The sequence below is a fragment of the Schistocerca nitens genome, chromosome 8 (assembly GCF_023898315.1).
Source record: "Schistocerca nitens isolate TAMUIC-IGC-003100 chromosome 8, iqSchNite1.1, whole genome shotgun sequence".
Classification (NCBI taxonomy): domain Eukaryota; kingdom Metazoa; phylum Arthropoda; class Insecta; order Orthoptera; family Acrididae; genus Schistocerca; species Schistocerca nitens.
The window spans coordinates 604,849,529-604,871,925 of record NC_064621.1 but is presented as its reverse complement, the minus strand read 5'-3'; the positions used below and the strand labels follow the sequence as shown (position 1 = coordinate 604,871,925).

The window sequence follows — 22,397 nt, the reverse complement described above, 5'->3', positions numbered from 1 at the left end:
GAACTGACTGTTGAGTTTGATAAACGTTTTAAGCATATTCTACCTGGGTGTGTATTCCTTGTGTCACCTTCGGCGAATGCATTACTTAGAAGGCTGAAGAATCCCTTCATTTAGTCTACTTCGTGGTCCCCTCATGTTGACGTTAAGTTTATCGCTAGTCTCTATTCCTCTACTGCTCATTGTTTTAATCTTTCTTCAGTTTAGTCTCAACGTCTCAAATACACCAACATTACTAATGCAAGAGGAACTCCAGTGTTAAACTCGCAGGAGAGAACGCATAGGTGGTAAGAGCAGACTGTTCATTCCACTCAAAACGTCCTACAGTTCTACCACACTTTTACTGTGGATCGAAATGTCATCGGCGAATTTTATCACTGATATCCTTTCACCGTGTTTTCCCTCATTTCCATCATTGCTTATTTTTTGTGCAGATTGAACAGTAATGACGAAAGGCTGCTTCCTCTTCTTACGCTCTTTCTAATGTGAGCATTTCGTTCTTGCTCTTCCACTCTTCTTATTCCCTCTTCTTTCTGAGGCATATTGTATATTACAGGTCTTTCCATATAGCTGACATCTGTTATATCGAAAATTTCAGCATCTATCAGCATTTCACATTGTAGAGCATCTTATATAGGCAGACAAATCCTATGAATCTGTCTTATTTTTTCTTAAGCTTGCTTTCGTTACTAAGCACAATTACAGTGCATTTTCGTTATTGAAGCCAAATTAATCATCATGTAACATATCCTCAATTTTCTTTTACATTCTTCTGTGTATTATTCATGCCATCAACTTGCAAGCATCCGCTCTCAACCAAACTCCGTGATAGTTCTTGCAGTTATCTGTCTTTTCTACCTTTGCAACTGTGTGGATGATATCTTTCGGATATATCGCCAGACTCATAGATTCTACGGACGAATTTGAATAGTTACTTGGTTGCCACTTCAATAATTTTAGAAACTCCGAAGGAATATTATCTATGATAATGTCTTCCACATGGACTCCTATTTCCACTTGTATCCATCATCTGGTAGTTCCTACCCTCTTAGAGACCTTCAATTTGCTCTTACCACCTATGCGTTCTCTCCTGCTGTGCTCCAAACGCACATTCTCAGAAATGCCCTCCTCAAACAAAGGCGTGTGTAGATGTCTCTCGACCAGGAACGCCATTTATGCCACTGCTAGTCTGATTTTCATGTCCTCCTTTCTCCGTTTGTCGTGGGTAACTTCGCTACCTATGTATCAGAATTCCTCAACTTCACCTACTTCATGATCACCAATTTTGATATTAAGTTTCTCGCTGTTCTAGTCTCTACTACTTCTCATTATTTTCGTCTTTCTTCGATTTTATTTCTATCCATATTCTATACTCGTTATGCTGTTCATTCCATTCAACAAACCCTGCAGTTCTTCTTCATTTTCGCTAAGGATAGCAATACCAGCAGATATCTTTCCAACGTGAATTTTTACCCCATTTATCTCCATAATTGCTTCTTCGGCATACAGACTGAACAGTAGGGACGAAAGACAACATCCCTGTCTTACACCCATTTTAATACGAGTACGCCGCGCGGTATTAGCCAAGCGGTCTAGGGCGCTGGAGTCATAGACTGTGCGGCTGGTCCCGGCGGTGTGTGTGTGTTTGTCCGTAGGATAATTTAGGTTAAGTAGTGACCCTAGCAGTTAAGTCCCATAACATTTCACATACAATACGAGTACTTCGTTCTTGGTCTTCCGCTCTTATCGATCCCTCTTGGTTCTTGTACATATTGCACACTACCCGTCTTTCACTTTAGCTCACCCTATTTTTCTCAGAATTTCAAACATCTTGTATCAACTTACATTGTCGAACGCTTTTTTCAGGTCGACAGATCCTATGAACGTGTACTAATTTTTCTTTAGTCTTGCTTCCATTATCAACGTCATGTCCTCAGATGTTAAGTCGCATAGTGCTAAGAGCCATTTGAACCATTTAACACAGGTGGCTACAATGAGTCACCTATGTTTTGTGTTGGGTTTCTCCAGACGTTTTATCTCCAGACGTTCTCTCTGGCATCTCCCACCGTGTTCCTGTAGAAAGCCTTTCCGAAGGGTCGTCGTTAAAAGCGGGGACAAGGGGCAGCTTCTGCCGACGGCCTACGACGTGGCGGTGGGCATTTCACTGTGTCTGCTAGATGCCCTGTGACGAAATGTGTCGGCCTGCATGGGACAGGCATTGCCATCGTAAAATTCTCTTTCCCTCAGAACTGCGTCTCGTGGCTCGGTTTGGGGAAATTACTTGCGTGCAATTGCTAGTGTGAGTGTTAGTGGCGTATATTCACGAAATGCTGGCTTATTTAATTCATCAGCATTTTAATAACATTCATTCAATTTCACGTAGCTATGTGGTGTGACATATTGAGTTAACCGGAATTTTTTCAGGAATTCAATGTAAGATGCGTTATTTGTTTGACACCTTACATAGGTCTCGATACAGTGTCGGACTTATATAAACCGTTGACGTTGCAGACCTCAAGGGCGACAACGACGTTGATTACAAGTGGTTTGTATGTTTCGAATCACCATTTTTCAGTTGCCTCTGGGGTGCAGATATCAAGATATCCACTGAATATTTTGTTTATTTGTTTATCAATGTTATTCACCTTTTAGCTGAACAAAGACTCCTTGACGTAATTTTAGTATTAGAACAGGACCTCCCGGTCGATGACGAAATCACGAGAGATGGAGGAGTAGCACAGGCTCACACTGGACTCTGGCCGTGTCCATCAAAAGAAACCACCCTGGCTCGAATTTACGTTAAGTGACGTAAAACGTAAATCTGCGTAAGTCAACCGCGCTATCTGAAAAGCCTTCTTTCCAGAAGCGACTACATTGCCGTGACTGGTCCTTCCTGCAGTACAACTTACCATTTCCGTCACTGTATAACAAGAACAGTAGTGCTCATGTCTTGCTTTCGTGAGGAACATCCGAAATTACACTACTGGCAATTAAAATTGCTACACCAAGAAGAAATGCAGATGATAAACTGGTATTCATTGGACAAATATATTATACTACAACTGACATGTGATCACATTTTCACGCAATTTGGGTGCATAGATCCTGAGAAATCGGTACCCAGAACAACCACCTCTGGCCGAAATAACGGCTTTGATACGCCTGAGCATTGTCAAACAGAGAAAAAGAGCTTGGATGGCGTGTACAGGTACAGCTGCCCATGCAGCTTCAACACGATACCACAATTCATCGAGAGTAGTGACTGGCATATTGTGACGAGCCAGTTGCTCGGCCACCATTGACCAGACGTTTTCAATTGGTGAGAGATCTGGAGAATGTGCTGGCCAGGGCAGCAGTCGAACATTTTATGTATCCAGAAAGGCCCGTACAGGACCTGCAACATGCGGTCGTGCATTATCCTGCTGAAATGTAGGGTTTCGGAGGGATCGAATGAAGGGTAGAGCCACGGGTCGTAACACATCTGAAATGAAACGTCCACTGTTCACAGTGCCGTCAATGCGAACAAGAAGTGACCGAACCAATGGCACCCCATACCATCACGCCGGGTGATACGCCAGTATGGCGATGACGAATACACGCTTCCAAGGTGCGTTCACCGCGATGTCGCCACACACGGATGCGACCATTACGATGCTGTAAAACAACCTGGATTCATCCGAAAAAATGACGTTTTGTCATTCGTTCACCCAGGTTCATCGTTGAGTACACCATCGCAGGCGCTCCTGTCTGTGTTGCAGCATCAAGGGTAACCGCAGCCATGGTCTCCGAGCTGATAGTCCATGCTGCTGGGAACGTCGTCGAACTGTTCGTGCAGATGGTTGTTGTCTTGCAAACGTCCCCATCTGTTGACTCAGGGATCGAGACGTGGCTGCACGATCCGTTACAGCCATGCGGATAAGATGCCTGTCAACTCGACTGCTAGTGATACGAGTCCGTTGGGATCCAGCTCGGCGTTCCGTTTTACCCCCCTGAACCCACCGATTCCATATTCTGCTCACAGTCATTGGATCTCGATCAACGCGAGCAGCAATGTCACAATACGATAAACGGCAATCGCGATAGGCTACAATCCGACCTTTATCAAAGTCGGAAACGTGATGGTACGCATTTCTCCTCCTTACACGAGGCATCACAACAATGTTTCGCCTGGCAACGCCGGTCAACTGCAGTTTTTGTATGAGAAATCGGTTGGAAAGTTTCCTCGTGTCAGCACTTTGTAGGTGTCGCCACCGGCGCCAACCTTGTGTGAATGCTCTGAAAATCTAATCATTTGCATATCACAGCATCTTCTTCCTGTCGGTTAAATTTCGCGTCTGTAGCGCGTCATCTTCGTAGTGTAGCAATTTTGGTTGTCAGTAGCGTAATTTTGGGGCTGCTTCATCCTCCAGAACAACGTATTGTGTTCGAACTGTCAGACACTTTTAAACAAAGTCAAAAACTTTACTAGATACCTCTGGATAACGGACACTGCTATGCAAAACTGAAAGACCAAAGTAACTTTCACACAATGTATAACTGCCAAGTAACATAGATTGATGAAATTTGGGCTATACACAGAAAGACCTGCCTCAGTATACCATAGAGGGTAACTGAAAGAAATACACAACGAGATATACAAGGTTTCCGTTTTCAATTACGGAGTGGAATAGAGTGTGTCCCGACATGTCAGGCCAATAGATGTTCAATGTGGTGGCCATCATTTGCTGCACACAATTGCAATCTCTGGCGTAATGAATGTCGTACACGCCGCAGTACATCTTGTGTAATGTCGCCGCAGGCTGCCACAACACGTTGTTTCATATCCTCTGGGGTTGTAGGCACATAACGGTACACATTCTCCTTTAACGTACCCCACAGAAAGAAATCCAGAGGTGTAAGAAGGAGAACGGGCTGGCCAATTTATGCGTCCTCCACGTCCTATGAAACGCCCGTCGAACGTGTACCTCACCCCTCATGGTAATGTACATGTGCGTCAGTGAAAAACACCAATAAAAAGCTGTTAGCATGTGGACGTAATGTGCTGTTCCAGTCTCTTCTGTACCTAAGGTCCATCACCGTTCCATTTGGATCCCTACGTAATTCGGTGCTCTCCGATACACACGATCGAACAGCGGAGGAATGGTACTCAAGCGTCAACTTTAGGTTACAATATCTCCGGATGTAATTAACATTTTACAATGCAACAAACGGCACTGATTACGTATTTGTTTATATGTTCAGATGTGCTAACAAAACTAACGGGGTTCCATTTAAAAAAAAACGTAGGTTTGTGTTAAAAAACATACTTCCGTGCATTTTTTATGGTTTGTATTAACCAATTACACTAGCCCCTCAGCTCACGTTCGGTCTATGGAAGCGATTCGTCAGTATTTGATGTGGTTTATGAAATATATCCAGCGGTAGCGTTAGTTGCCTCACCCTGTATAGAAATGACAGTTTTACTTAAAGACAATAATGACACTAAAGACCTCGACATTTTTGACGGTCCCCTACACATTAAAAGAAGCGCGGCATGTTTCTCAGTTGGGTGTGTGACCTCCACGCACAGCAGTGAACGCTCTGCAACGTACTCCCGTGTTGGCCGTAAGGTTGGCAAGGTGTTCTTGTGGTAGGGCGTTTCATAGCCTCACCAGCACGGTGACAAGTGCTCGATGGTTGTTGGTACATATGGGCGAGCTGAAAAACATCTCCTCAAGGCATCCCACATGAGTCGGGGAAACGGGTAGACAAGTCCAGTCGCCGGATATCCACTCCTTCCAAGAGCTCCTCCACAAAGTGCTGTTGTATGCGGTCGCGCATTGTCATCCGTGAAAATGCAGTCAGGGCTGAATGCACACCTGAAGAATGCAGGAGGAGTACAGTTTCACAATAACGTTGACTAGTCGGTGAACCGTGTTCAAAGATTTGGAAGTCAGTATGCCCATGCAACGTTATGCATCCGTGTCGTAACATTTAGATCACCAAAACGGTAAGGTTCCTGGGTGCATTACGTGTTCTCACTGCTCGCCTTATGAGAGTACGTCCACCATTATCGAACATGATCAGTTTGGAAGTCCAGGTGTTACGGCGTGGAAAGGCATAATGTCGAATTGGTGTACAGTCGTCCAAATATCTTATCACTGTACACTCACCGTCCAACATTTCTGTGACTGTGTACTCCTTTCCCTTGTGCGTCTTGTGAGGGGTGTATTCGGAACTATACATGACTATGTGCGATCGCTTTATGACAGCACAGGTGGAGAAACTCCAGGAACGACAGACTATTCTGCTAATGGAATGGCCGTCCGTTCACCCCGACTCCCTTCGCGCACATGCCGGATGCGTTGCACAGACGTATTGCAGCATGTCCCCGTGCACCAAAGACGTCAGCCACGCTGGTGGAAGAGTGGGAGGCCGTGCCACGACAACTGCTCACCAGCACTGCGGCCAGCACGGGAGCACGATGCAGAGCATGTGCTGCCATCCTTGGTGATGGCACACACCTTATTAGAAACCATGTCCCGCCTTTTCTAATTCCAGGGAACCATCATAAATCGCGGTGAATTCACTGTGATTGCTCCTTTTAATAAAACTGTCATTTCAGTACGTCTCACTGCGTATTTCTTTCAACTGTCTTCTGTACTATACTGTAGCAGATTTTTCTGACTGTTGTTGTGGCCTTCAGTCCTGAGACTGGTTTGATGCAGCTCTCCACGCTACTCTATCCTGTGCAAGCTTCTTCATCTCCCAGTACCTACAGCAATCTACAGTCTTCTGAATGTGCTTATTGTATTCGTCTCTTGGTCTCCCTCTACGATTTTTACCCTGCACGCTGCCCTCCACTACTAAATTGGTGATCCCTCGATGTCTCAGAACATGTCCTACCAACCGATCCCTTCTTCTAGTCAAGTTGTGCCACAAACTCCTCTTCTCCCCAATTCTATTCAATACCTCCTCATTAGTTAAGTGATCTACCCATCCAATCTTCACCATTCTTCTGTAGCACCACATTTCGAAAGCTTCTATTCTCTTCTTGTCCAAACTAGTTATCGTCCATGTTTCACTTCCATACATGGCTACACTCCATACAAATACTGTCAGAAACGACTTCCTGACACTTAAATCTATACTCGATGTTAACAAATTGCTCTTCTTTCCTTGCCATAGCCAGTCTACATTTTATATCCTCTCTACTTCGGCCAGCATCAGTTACTTTGCTCCCCAAATAGCAAAACTCCTTTACTACTTTAAGTGTCTCATTTCCTAATCTAATTCCCTCAGCATCACCCGACTTAATTCGACTACATTGCATTATTCTCGTTTTGCTTTTGTTGATGTTCATCTTATATCCTCTTTTCAAGATACTGTCCATTCCGTTCAACTGCTCTATCAGGTCCTTTGCTGTCTCTGACAGAATTACAATGTCATCGGCGAACCTCAAAGGTTTTATTTCTTCTCCATGGATTTTAACTCCTACTCAGAATTTTCCTTTTGTTTCCTTTACTGCTTGCTCAATATACAGACTGAATAACACCGGGGATAGGCTACAACCCTGTCTCACTCCCTTCCCAACCACTGCTTCCCTTTCATGCCCCTCCACTCTTATAACTGCCATCTGGTTTTTGTACAAATTGTAAACAGCCTTTCGCTCCCTGCATTTTACCCCTGCACACCTTCAGAATTTGAAAGAGAGTATTCCAGTCAATATTGTCAAAAGCTTTCTCTAAGTCTACAAATGCAAAAAATGTAGGTTTGCCTTTCCTTAATCTATTTCCTAAGATAAGTCGTAGGGTCAGTATTGCCTCACGTGTTCCAATATTTCTACGGAATCCAAGCTGATGTTCCTTTCCGACTATGGTCCAGGTTTCATCGTGCTGTCTTACCTGGCTGTGGCACTTGGTGCGAAAGTTACTTCTGTCCTTAAGTGTTGCCCACGAGAGTAGTTTTTTTTTTTAGTAGGTGTCGGTGAGGAAATAAATTTGAAACGTGGCGGGAGCCAAGAAACGCGATAATTCGTTTGTGTCTGGCTAAAGATATGACATCCAAACAGTGTGAAGTTGGTGTCAGTGGATTGTAGGAAGAAATGAAATGTGGTGTGGCGAGGGCCTCTCGGCGGGTAAGCCTGATCGCCTGGTGCAAGTCTTTTGAGGTGACGCCTGTTCGGCGACTTGCGTGTCGATGAGGATGATAAAGACGACACAGACACCCACTCCCCTGAGCGGAGAAAATCTTCCATCGAACCCAGCATGACAAGCCGGCGCACTGTCCACTCAGCTACGGTGGCGGGCAATGGATTGTAGAAACTGCATGACGGGTGACAACGTATTTTTTTTCGGAATCCATTTACATATGCTGCACAACGTGCAGAATTGTTCTATGACATTGTTCTCACGACATCTGGAAGAAGGCGGCAAGTAAATTACCCCAGTCATCCACATAGTGATTGCATAGACGGTCCAGTATTGGCAATATATCATGTTTTTAAAACTAAACTTTCCCTATTCTATGAATGCAGAGTCTTGCAGCGATAATATTGAATAAAATGTTCTCAGGTTCCCTACCGCGTCAATTGCTTGAAACTAAACGAGCTTTCGGCCAAGCACTCCTTGCCCATTGTCATACCACTTGACAATGGCCAAGGAGTGCTTGGCCGAAAGCTCGTGTAGTTTTAAGCAATTGACGTGGTTGGAAACCCGAGAACATTTTATTAAACTTTCCCTATTTAACATGTTATAACACGGAAACTAATTACCGAACGAGTGCCAGACTTGGTGGCATTAATGTCCAGAGTATCAGCTGCATGATTTCCACGCGTCACAGAGCTACCGTGCAACGCCAATGATGGCCACCAGGCGGCGTGGTCAGTCATCGTGATTCATAGCGGTAGTGTTCTGCCCACTCGTCTAACATAGGGTACCTAGGAAAGCTGCTTTCTCGGATCGCTAGCCAACAATTCAAGAAAATCGTATTGATGGAGTTTATTAAAAAAGGAAATGATTACAATACTGAACTTTGTGAGATAGAGACGTGTCGCAAGCAAGGAGCGACAGACAAAGATAAGAAAGCTCTTCAGTGTATACAGGGTGATTCAAAAAGAATACCACAACTTTAAAAATGTGTATTTAATGAAAGAAACATAATATAACCTTCTGTTATACATCATTACAAAGAGTACTTAAAAAGGTTTTTTTTTTCACTCAAAAACAAGTTCAGAGATGTTCAATATGGCCCCCTCCAGACACACGAGCAATATCAACCCGATACTCCAACTCGTTCCACACTCTCTGTAGCATATCAGGCGCAACAGTTTGGATAGCTGCTGTTATTTTTCGTTTCAAATCATCAATGGTGGCTGGGAGAGGTGGCCGAAACACCATATCCTTTACATACCCCCATAAGAAAAAATCGCAGGGGGTAAGATCAGGGCTTCTTGGAGGCCAGTGATGCTCTGTCACGGGCTGCCTGGCGGCCGATCCATCGCCTCGGGTAGTTGACGTTCAGGTAGTTACGGACAGATAAGTGCCAATGTGGTGGCGCTCCATCCTACTGAAATATGAATTGTTGTGCTTCTTGTTCGAGCTGAGGGAACAGCGAATTCTCTAACATCTCCAGATACTGTAGTCCAGTTACAGTAGCACCTTCGAAGAAAAAGGGACCAAAAACTTTATTGGCTGAAATGGCACAGAAAACGTTCACCTTAGGCGAGTCACGTTCATACTGAGTTGTTTCCCGCGGATTCTCAGTGCCCCATATACAGACATTGTGACGGTTGACTTTCCCGTTAGTGTGGAAAGTTGCTTCATCACTAAACACAATCACTGAAACGAAAGATTCATCTGTTTCCATTTGAGCAAGGATAAAATCACAGAAATCGATTCTTTTAATCTTATCAGCTGCAGACAGTGCTTGAACCAATTTCAGACGATAAGGTTTCATAACTAACCTTTTTCGTAGGACTCTCCATACAGTTGATTGTGGAATTTGAGCGGTCGCCATCGTAGCATCAACTGACGCTGACGCCTAGTCAACAGCGCCTCAAGCGAACAAATGTACAAGTAAATGAAACTTTATAGCTCCCTTAATTCGCCGACAGATAGTGCTTAGCTCTGCCTTTTGTCGTTGCAGAGTTTTAAATTCCTAAAGTTGTGGTATTCTTTTTGAATCACCCTGTACAGTTCCTAATAGAAGTGAACCAGTATAGTTTCTAAGTCACTGCTGTAGCGTCCGTAGGTCGGCTCGACTTCGACTCCGCCCACGGCTAGGCGGCGCAGCGGTTATATTCTCTTCGTGTAGAGGCCGCTCCCGTCTCGGTGTCGTCCTAGAGAGGGGTTCGTCAGCGTACTGTTGGCTGACGTCGTCTCACAGCCCTCTCTGCTGTAACGTCCCTGCCCGACGTGCCGGCTCTTGTCGTTAACGCTGGAACAATAGTCTCACACATCTGACCAGTTGCAGTGAACTTGCTGACGTGTCAACATGAGCTTGGACAAACGGAGCATGACATTATTGGTGGAGCTCTATTATCAAAACAACAATAATGCTGCAGCTGCACTTCGACAATATCGCCAGCTGAAAGGATTGTGGAAGGGTCCTCTTTCTCTACCTGCTGTGCGGAGCATGAGGAAGAAGTTCGAATCAAGTGCAGAAATGGGTGTCGCTCCGGGAAGAGGCCGACGAGCGGTTGCACCACAGGTGTTTGATGAAATCTCTGTAACTATGGCAGACAACAATGCGCGCAGTTGCCGATCGTGAGGCAGCGCGCGGGCTGTGACACGACAGCTCAATATTCCATGGTCCACTGTACGGAAGGTGCTTCAAACCATTCTCAAATGGTACCCATACAAGATCCATATCGTACGGCAGCTTGCGTGCGCCACAGGACGCACAACGACATATGGACTCTGCTCTCTCGCAAGGACTGGAGCTGACGAAGGGTGTCCCTGGACCATCCTACGGGCAGACGAAACTCCGTTTTCTCTACCGAGTGAGGAGAACGCACAGAACTGCCGAGTGCGGGGATCTTCACATGGAGATCTGTGCATGAAGTTCCTCTGTATGGTGAACGTGTCACCGTATGGCGTGGCCTCACGGCTTCGTTCATCATTGGCCCATTATTTTTTGAATAGGTTCTTTTAGTACCCATGTGGATGACCTCACACTTTTGTTTCTTTAGTGCCAATTGCCGCTTTCGGCACCATACAGAAATTCTCTCTAGATCATTTTGTAATTGGAATTGATCGTCTGATGATTTTACTATACGGTAAATTACAGCGTCATCTGCAAACAATCTAAGAGGGCTGCTCAGATTATCACCTAGATCATTTACGTAAATCAAGAGCAGCAGAGGGCCTATGACACTACCTTGCAGAACGCCAGATATCACTACTGTTCTACTCGATTATTTACCATCTATCACTATGAACTGTGACCTCTCTGAGATGAAATCTTGAATCCAGTCACACAACTGAGACGATACTCCATATGCACCCAGTTTGATTAATAGTCGCTTGTGAGGAACGGTATCAAAAGCCTTCTGGAAATCTAGGAATATGGAATCGTTCTGAGATCCATTGTCGACAGCACTCATTACTTCATGGCATTAATTACGATATTTTCTGAATCCATGTTGGTTATGTATCAATAAGTCAATTTGTTCAAGGTGATTCATAATGTTCGAGTACAGTTTTTGCTTCAAAATCCTACTGCAAATTCTGTAATTCTGTAATTCTCTAATTCAATGGGTTACTACTATTTCCTTTCTTGAATATTAGTGTGACCTGTGCTACTTTCCAGTCTTTAGGAAGAGACCTTTCGTCAAGTGAGCGGTTGAATATGTTTGCTAAGCAAGGCTCTATTGTGTCTGCATACTCTGAGAGGAACCTGACTGGTATATCATCTGGACCGGAAGACTTGCCTTTATTAAGTCATTTGAGTTGTTTCGCAACACTTAAGATATCTACGTTTATGTCACTCATGCTAACAGCTGTTCTGGTTTCGAATTCTGGAATATTTACTTCGTATTCTTTCGTGAAGGAATTACGGAAAACTGTATTAAGACGTCAGGAAAAAAATGGTTCTGAGCACTATGGGACTTAACATCTGTGGTCATCAGTCCCCTAGAACTTAGAACTACTTAAACCTAACTAACCTAAGGACATCACACACATCCATGCCCGAGGCAGGATTCGAACCTGCGACCGTAGCAGTCGCGCGGTTCCGGACTGAGACGTCAGGAAATAACTTCCATGTTACTAGAGTGAGCTGCAGAGGGAAACACTGTAGAGGAAGACTGAGATAGGGATGTATCGATCAAGTCATTGGGAACGTAGGTTGCAAGTATACTCCGATATGAAGAGGTTGGCGCAGGAGAAGAATTCGTGGCGGGCCGCATCAAACCAGTCACAAGACAAACGACTCATAAAAAAAATTCACGATATGTACACTCCTGGAAATGGAAAAAAGAACACATTGACACCGGTGTGTCAGACCCACCATACTTGCTCCGGACACTGCGAGAGGGCTGTACAAACAATGATCACACGCACGGCACAGCGGACACACCAGGAACCGCGGTGTTGGCCGTCGAATGGCGCTAGCTGCGCAGCATTTGTGCACCGCCGCCGTCAGTGTCAGCCAGTTTGCCGTGGCATACGGAGCTCCATCGCAGTCTTTAACACTGGTAGCATGCCGCGACAGCGTGGACGTGAACCGTATGTGCAGTTGACGGACTTTGAGCGAGGGTGTATAGTTGGCATGCGGGAGGCCGGGTGGACGTACCGCCGAATTGCTCAACACGTGGGGCGTGAGGTCTCCACAGTACATCGATGTTGTCGCCAGTGGTCGGCGGAAGGTGCACGTGCCCGTCGACCTGGGACCGGACCGCAGCGACGCACGGATGCACGCCAAGACCGTAGGATCCTACGCAGTGCCGTAGGGGACCGCACCGCCACTTCCCAGCTAATTAGGGACACTGTTGCTCCTGGGGTATCGGCGAGGACCATTCGCAACCGTCTCCATGAAACTGGGCTACGGTCCCGCACACCGTTAGGCCGTCTTCCGCTCACGCCCCAACATCGTGCAGCCCGCCTCCAGTGGTGTCGCGACAGGCGTGAATGGAGGGACGAATGGAGACGTGTCGTCTTCAGCGATGAGAGTCGCTTCTGCCTTGGTGCCAATGATGGTCGTATGCGTGTTTGGCGCCGTGCAGGTGAGCGCCACAATCAGGACTGCATACGACCGAGGCACACAGGGCCAACACCCGGCATCATGGTGTGGGGAGCGATCTCCTACACTGGCCGTACACCACTGGTGATCGTCGAGGGGACACTGAATAGTGCACGGTACATCCAAACCGTCATCGAACCCATCGTTCTACCATTCCTAGACCGGCAAGGGAACTTGCTGTTCCAACACGACAATGCACGTCCGCATGTATCCCGTGCCACCCAACGTGCTCTAGAAGGTGTAAGTCAACTACCCTGGCCAGCAAGATCTCCGGATCTGTCCCCCATTGAGCATGTTTGGGACTGGATGAAGCGTCGTCTCACGCGGTCTGCACGTCCAGCACGAACGCTGGTCCAACTGAGGCGCCAGGTGGAAATGGCATGGCAAGCCGTTCCACAGGACTACATCCAGCATCTCTACGATCGTCTCCATGGGAGAATAGCAGCCTGCATTGCTGCGAAAGGTGGATAAATGGTTCAAATGGCGCTGAGCACTATGGGACTCAACATCTTAGGTCATAAGTCCCCTAGAACTGAGAACTACTTAAACATAACTAACCTAAGGACATCACACACACCCATGCCCGAGGCAGGATTCGAACCTGCGACCGTAGCAGTCCCGCGGTTCTGGACTGCAGCGCCAGAACCACTAGACCACCGCGGCCGGCAAAAAAAAGGTGGATATACACTGTACTAGTGCCGACATTGTGCATGCTCTGTTGCCTGTGTCTATGTGCCTGTGGTTCTGTCAGTGTGATCATTTGATGTATCTGACCCCAGGAATGTGTCAATTAAGTTTCCCTTCCTGGGACAATGAATTCACGGTGTTCTTATTTCAATTTCCAGGAGTGTAAATAACGTATCAGATAATGTCTGAAGTTCAAGTGGCTTACTGCGGATGATGCCACTGTAAACAGAGAATTCACGACGCAAGAAACGTCTGACGAAATGCAGGAAGATCTGCAGATTGTGTAGGGAGCGCCAATTGACACTCACCGTAAACAAATTTGACGTACTGGGAATACTTAGAGAAAAAGCACCCCGTCTTCAGGCCACAAGTGGCCCATCGGGACCATCCGACCGCCGTGTCATCCTCAGCTGAGGATGCGGATAGGAGGGGCGTGTGGTCAGCACACCGCTCTCCCGGTCGTTACGATAGTTTTCTTTGACCTGAGCCGCTACTATTCGATCGAGTAGCTCCTCAATTGGCATCACGAGGCTAAGTGCACCACGAAAAATGGCAACAACAGCACGTGGCCGCGCGGACGGTCACCCATCCAAGTGGCGGTCGCGCCCGACAGCGCTTAACTTCGGTGATCTAACGGGAACCGGTGTTTCCACTGCGGCAAGGCTGTTGCCAATACTTAGAGAGAAAGACCTTTTATTGTATCAGTAAACAATTGCTGAGTATGCGTACGGAGCGATTTGAAGTGGAACGACGACATAAAATTAATCGCGAGTAAGGCACAGGCCAGACTGAGATTCATCAAAAGAATCCTCAGGAAATGTAGTCCATCAACAAAGGAAGTAGCCTACATAACGCTCGTTCGACCAATACTCGAATATTACACGTCAGTGTGGGATCCATACCAGACAGGACTGAAAGAGGGAATGGAGCACATGCAAAGAAGAGCGGCGCGTTTCGTCACAGTTTCATTCAGTAAGCGCGAAAGCGTCACGGAGACGCTCTGCCAAGTACAGTGGCAAGTGCTGCAAGAGAGGCGTTCTGCATCGCGTTGTGGTCTACCGTTGAAGTTCCGAGAGCGTACACTCCTGTACGAGTCAACCAATACATTGCTGCTTCCTCCTACGTAAATCTCGCGAAAAGATCATGACGATAAAATTAGAGAGATTCGAGGCCGCACGGAGGTTTACCAGCAATCGTTCTCCCAGCAACTGGAACAGGAACAGGGAAGGTCATATTGGTACACAAAGTATCCTCCGGTCCGCCACACACTGTAAAGAGGTTTGCGGAGTTTCGATGTAGATGTAGATGTGGATATGTTGTGCGGCACTTGCGGGAGTCTTCAGGCGAGTGGGGAAACCTAGGGAAAAGCGAGGCAAAGTGTTCCCCCGCCTGCAGCCCGCAGTGTGGCAAACCTGTTCCCTCCGTGACCGCGTAGGACGCGGGAAATCCTTATCTTATCTTATCGGGCGGAAACTGGTGTTACAACTTCCGTCAGGTAATGACGCAACCGTGTTCCACCCGTGCAGCTCCAACGCACAGCTGGCAGGTACAAGGAAGACGCACATTTTTCCCTCTGTTTTATTTATTTATTTATTTATTTATTGAGCCATCAGTGCCCTTACAGGTCAGATGCGACCCGCCGCGTATTCCTCTCCTTTGCCAGCCACCTCATCTCAGAGTAGCACTTGCAACCCATGTCCTCAATTATTTGTTGGATGTATTCCAGTCTCTTTCAAATTCTAAAGGTGGCAGGGGTAAAATACAGGGAGCGAAAGGCTATTTACAATTTGTACAGAAACCAGATGGCAGTTATAAGAGTAGAGGGGCATGAAAGGGAAGCAGTGGTTGGGAAGGAAGTGAGACAGGGTTGTAGCCTCTCCCCGATGTTATTCAATCTGTATATTGAGCAAGCAGTAAAGGAAACAAATGAAATATTCGGAGTAGGTATTAAAATCCATGGAGAAGAAATAAAAACTTTGAGGTTCGCCGATGACATTGTAATTCTGCCAGAGACAGCAAAGGACTTGGAAGAGCAGTTGAACGGAATGGACAGTGTCTTGAAAAGAGGATATAAGATGAACATCAACAAAAGCAAAACGAGAATAGTGCAATGTAGTCGAATTAAGTCGGGCGATGCTGAGGGAATTAGATTAGGAAATGAGACACTTAAAGTAGTAAAGGAGTTTTGCTATTTGGGGAGCAAAATAACTGATGATGGTCGAATTAGAGAGGATATAAAATGTAGACTGGCAATGGCAAGGAAAGCGTTTCTGAAGAAGAAAAATTTGTTAACATCGAGTATAGATTTAAGTGTCAGGAAGTCGTTTCTGAAAGTATTTGTATGGACTGTAGTCATGTATGAAAGTGAAACATGGACGATAAATAGTTTGGACAAGAAGAGAATAGAAGCTTTCGAAATGTGGTGCTACAGAAGAATGCTGAACATTAGATGGGAAGATCACATAACTAGTGAGTGAGGTATTGAATAGGATTGGGGAGAAGTGGAGTTTGTGGCACAACTTGACAGAAAGAAGGGACCGGTTGGTAGGACATGTTCTGAGGCATCAAGGGATCACAAATTTAGTATTGAAGGGCAGCCTGGAGGGTAAAAATCGTAGAGGGAGACCAAGAGATGAATACGCTAAGCAGATTCAGAAGGATGTAGGTTGCAGTAGGTACTGGGAGATGAAGAAGCTTGCACAGGATAGGGTAGCATGGAGAGCTGCATCAAACCAGTCTCAGGACTGAAAACCACAACAACAACAACAACAACAATTCCAGTGTTTGTCCTCCCATACAGTTTTTACGCTCTACAGCTCCCTCCAGCCCCATGGAAGTTATTCTCGGTAGTCTTACTAAATCTCCTATCGTCCTGTCCCTTCTTGAAAGTGTTTTCCATATTTTCTGTCCCCGCCTAACATGCAAAAGAACTTGTTCATTCCTTACGCGCTATAGCGGACAGACCTTGGCTCAAGTGCCAACTTTCCCATCGGTAATGCAAATAGTGTTCTACGCTAATATCCATAAATTACGGGATGTTCGAAATTCATAAAACAGTTTAAATCTGTCCTCTCCAAGCCACACTATGGTGTGTCGTACAGTGTACTTGAAAGTCGTCTCTTCATTTGCAATTTAATTTTTTGTTTGCAGCACATTTCCTTGTTTTCAAAAGCGAGCTTATCTTTTGGAACGCTTTTCGTCTTTCTGCTATAGTCGGTTTCGATTAGTCGAAATAAGCTCTTCGGGCAACCTATGTTCGTCTCCACGGACGCATTTCGCATCTTTGGTGGTCGGTTTAGGCCAGCAGCCAATGGTAATCGTTCGCGGTTTGTGCAACCACAATGTGTTGCAGTTCGAATGTGTGTGTGTCATTCTGGTGCTAATTCTCGTCATGTTCCGTTCTGCTTGATATTTGGCGGGCGGGGTAAGTCTGGCTCTTACTGGCGTCGGTGAGAGCTGGTTCGAAGTTTCGGCATTACGGAACCGTCCGATTCTACTCGTATGCTTTGACCCATAACGTCATCATCGAAAACCCTACTTCCAGCGTACAGAAAATGGCGACGATGGCGCCACTACATACACATGCCAAGAAACGCGAAAAAAAAAAAAAATAGAAACTAGTGGGACAACCGCGGCAAATTGCGGGTTTGGCGCGTGGACAAGCTAAATATATAACAATAAAAAAACACCGCACCATCCAAAAAATATCAATTTACAACATATCACTACAGCCACAAAACCAACAGGAATTCGACATTTTCTTTGACTTATCTCAACTGCAGCTATCGATACCAAAAAACCACCACCTACAGCTCCGAAAAGTAGACCCAAAACCCCAAGTAAAAAACCCAAATACCCCCATAATCACTACATCAATTAAAACACCACCGACATACCGTAAATATACGACAGACATGACCATTACTGTAGACTAAAACCAAACAAAAATTACTCACCAACAAAAGCCTCCAACAATATCGCCTAGGTTGGACATCACAGACATGTACACATTCAAACCCCCCCCCCCCACACACACACACAAACACATGCACCAAAAACAAAAACAAAAAAATCTGAAACACTCACAACTTCCCACCCATAAACCAACCCCAGTCCACCCGATATCACCCCCATAAACACAACCATGAAAGAAAAGACACAAATGTAAACCAAAGTCAATCACACCTGACAGAGAAACAAAAACGGCAGCCAAACTGGTTCTCTCCAACATAATCTCTAAAAACTCGCCCCCCCCCCCCCCCCCAAGCCATAACCTGCCCCACATCCAGTACCCATAACACCCCACTAGCATACCCACGCCCAACCCCCTCAACTCGGCACCCTAGGCCTATTCATCCTCCACAGAGCCTTCAAAAACACGATAAAAAGACCAAAATTCTCAGGGGCGCTGTTCCACCAGCACTACTCGCCCATATGAGATTTCTGGATAGAAGAGCGCCTCTTTCCTCTACCTGTAACACATTTAACTGCCCCACCCCCACCCCACACCAACCTCGCCATAACCCATCATGTTAGTACAAGCTCCAGTGTCGTAACCCTTAAACTGTATACTCTAGTTTCTTATTAAATGATCAAAACACTTCTTCCACAAAACCCTTTAAGACGGAAATGCAAAATGGTTCAAGTGGCTCTGAGCACTATGGGACTTAACATCTGAGGTCATCAGTCCCCTATAACTTAGAACTACTTAAACCTAACTAACCTAAGGACATCACACACAACCATGCCCGAGGCAGGATTCGAACCTGCGACCGTATTGGTTGTGCGGTTCCAGACTGAAGCGCCTAGAGCCGCTCGGCCACAACGGCCGACATCATACATTACAGTACTACCGTCTTCAACATATTCCTCAATCAGCCCCATTAGTTCCATCTTACTAAACTCCTGCAAAACCCTAAAAACACAATCAGCATATTCACCCCCGAAATAACAGCTCCCCACACCCACAAAAAAATTCGAGTACTGCCTCTCCCATACTTCTCCTTATCAAACTGTGATTCGTCAATTTCAGCAACAATCGCCGGCCCACCAAACTTCCTACACGTCACGCATTCCGAACAAACCCCACGACAAAAACGAAAACCAAATTAAAACACCTCACTCGCACCAGTCTCACGCTCACAAATATTTGGAGAAGACCGATAACAAAAATAAAACGCAAGCAAGATTATCTTTCTTATGGCCAGCCTAGATGTCTCAAATCAGGTACTGTGTCTTACCGAACGCCAAATATTGTCGAGCCGACAACGCCACGTACACATTTTGTTGCTGGTCCTAGCCGCCGGAACTCTCGACAGCTTCACAGTGTGCCCGCCTAACGTATTCAGCAGATAGATGGAAAACCTGCAGAACCTGTATAACGTCACCCATGATAGAACGTGACGATACACTCGTAAACTTGTCTGCCATATACAGGGCTATTACAAATGATTGAAGCGATTTCATAAATTCACTGTAGCTCCATTCATTGACGTATGGTCACGACACACTACAGATACGTAGAAAAACTCATAAAGTTTTGTTCGGCTGAAGCCGCACTTCAGGTTTCTGCCGCCAGAGCGCTCGAGAGCGCAGTGAGACAAAATGGCGACAGGAGCCGAGAAAGCGTATGTCGTGCTTGAAATGCACTCACATCAATCAGTCATAACAGTGCAACGACACTTCAGGACGAAGTTCAACAAAGATCCACCATCTGCTAACTCCATTCGGCGATGGTATGCGCAGTTTAAAGCTTCTGGATGCCTCTGTAAGGGGAAATCAACGGGTCGGCCTACAGTGAGCGAAGAAACGGTTGAACGCGTGCGGGCAAGTTTCACGCGTAGCCCGCGGAAATCGACGAATAAAGCAAGCATGGAGCTAAACGTACCACAGCCGACGGTTTGGAAAATCTTACGGAAAAGGCTAAAGCAGAAGCCTTACTGCTTACAATTGCTACAAGCCCTGACACCCGATGACAAAGTCAAACGCTTTGAATTTTCGGCGCGGTTGCAACAGCTCATGGAAGAGGATGCGTTCAGTGCGAAACTTGTTTTCAGTGATGAAGCAACATTTTTTTCTTAATGGTGAAGTGAACAGACACAATGTGCGAATCTGGGCGGTAGAGAATCGTCACGAATTCGTGCAGCAAATTCGCAATTCACCAAAAGTTAACGTGTTTTGTGCAATCTCACGATTTAAAGTTTACGGCCCCTTTTTCTTCTGCGAAAAAAACGTTACAGGACACGTGTTTCTGGACATGCTGGAAAATTGGCTCATGCCACAACTGGAGACTGACAGCGCTGACTTCATCTTTCAACAGGATGGTGCTCCACCGCACTTCCATCATGTGTTCGGCATTTCTTAAACAGGAGATTGGGAAACCAATGGATCGGTCGTGGTGGAGATCATGATCAGCAATTCATGTCATGGCCTCCACGCTCTCCCGACTTAACCCCATGCGATTTCTTTCTGTGGGGTTATGTGAAAGATTCAGTGTTTAAACCTCCTCTACCAAGAAACGTGCCAGAACTGCGAGCTCGCATCAACGATGCTTTCGAGCTCATTGATGGGGACATGCTGCGCCGAGTGTGGGAGGAACTTGATTATCAGCTTGATGTCTGCCGAATCAATAAAGGGGCACATATCGAACATTTGTGAATGCCTAAAAAAACTTTTTGAGTTTTTGTATGTGTGTGCAAAGCATTGTGAAAATATCTCAGATAATAAAGTTATTGTAGAGCTGTGAAATCGCTTCAATCATTTGTAATAACCCTGTACATACCTAACGAAAAAAAAATAAAAAAATAGTTTTCTTTCGGCACAACAAACATCAAACTAATCAGACCTAACGAAAACTTAAACACATAAACAACAAAAAAACCTTAATAACTCAATGAAAAAAGTAAGCGCTTCCAGAACTCACTTTATCGCACCAATTGCCCAGACTCAAAACCACGTTACCACAATGGCAACCAAAAACTCAAATGAACCAAATACCACGCGTTAAACCCAGCAGGTCAACATCCACCACCAGATAGTACTATCAAATACAACTACACAACATCTACAAACACAACCAACTCAAAAACACCTCGTCATAGTGACGTCACACACCACAACGCAATTACGCCACGGGTCGGACGCTTCCATTCACCCGAAGTTTCTACAACGATGTAGAAAATGATTGCTGTCTTTTCAACCACTTGTCGTGGTGGCTGTTAGGGGAATTTCTTTCAGAAGTGGATTCTAAATATCTGCACAGTTAACACGGTCGCTCTTCGTTCATACTTCCTATGAGATCCTTCTGCGTGCTGAAGTGGGAGCACGTAAGTTGTTTACTTTCCGTTAAATTTTATTGGACTAGTTATTAGTATTATTATTATTAATGGCGAATTCTCCTCAAAAATGGAAGACGTTAACCAAACAATCGATCAATTTTTCTTTGAGTTCTTCTTGTTCTTCCGATAGGCTTTTGTTCTTTCCGAAAAGACTTGTTTACGCTTATCCAACCACTTTGGTCTGTACTGTTTTTCTTTCGGTTGCTCTGGTATAACTTCCCATTTGTCTCCTTCGTTTCCCAAGGTGTCTCTTTCTAGAATGTCGGCTGGTTTGCATTATTTAGGTCATTTCGAATTTCATCCATCGATTTTCTGGTAGTCGGCCGAGATGGCCAAAGCATTTCATTCGCCTTTTCCCGATATCAGTTTCGATGTTTGAAAACATTTCCGTTGCTTTAATTGATTGTATCCTATAACCATCTTGGGTATGTCTTCCCCCTAGACTTTTCCTGGTGATCTTTCTCTCTTTTTTATGTCTTCAAGATGTTGTTTTCTGTTAAGAGTTAGTGTTTCATTTGCGTAGAGGATTGCTGGTTTTATTGTAAAATTGTAGTGTCGAATTTTTGCCCCTGTTGACATTGATTTTTGTTGTAGAGGTTTTGCGTTTACCCCAATTCTTTTTTAATTTTTTGGAGACGATGTTGCTGTGAGACTTTTTCAATACCTGTTGGTTCGATGAATTCTCCAAGGTATTTTAAGTATGGGACTCTGTTAATTTTACCATATTTCGTTTTCAAGCTTGAAATTTCTGTTTTTGAACAAAAGAATTCAGTTTTCTCAAATGAAATTTGTAAACCTACTTTTTCTGCACATTCTTTGAGTACTTCCGCCTTTTTGACTGCAGTCTGCTCATCTTCTGTTAGTATTGCCAGGTCGTCCGCAAATGCATGATGTGGCGTGTAGAGGTTGGTTTTGGCAACGTGCAGTTGGATTGACTTCCAAACCCCACGTTTCTTGAGGCCTTTCTCCCATTCTTCCATAACATTGCATAGAACTACGTTGAACAGAATAGGAGAGAGTCCATCACCTTGTGTCACACCTGTTTCGATGACGAAGGGTTCTCCCCCATAAAATTTACTTTAGATTTCGTGCCAATTAGTGTTTGTTTTATGATTTATAGTGATTTTGGGATCTAATCACGTCTCTTCTAAAATT

At 45.3% G+C, this 22,397-nt stretch overlaps 1 pseudogene; it reads right to left on the bottom strand.

Moving 5' to 3' along the window:
* Window positions 1–14,458: 14,458 nt before the first annotated feature.
* LOC126200106 (5S ribosomal RNA) lies at window positions 14,459–14,576 on the bottom strand (annotated as a pseudogene).
* Between the last annotated feature and the right edge of the window lie 7,821 nt (window positions 14,577–22,397).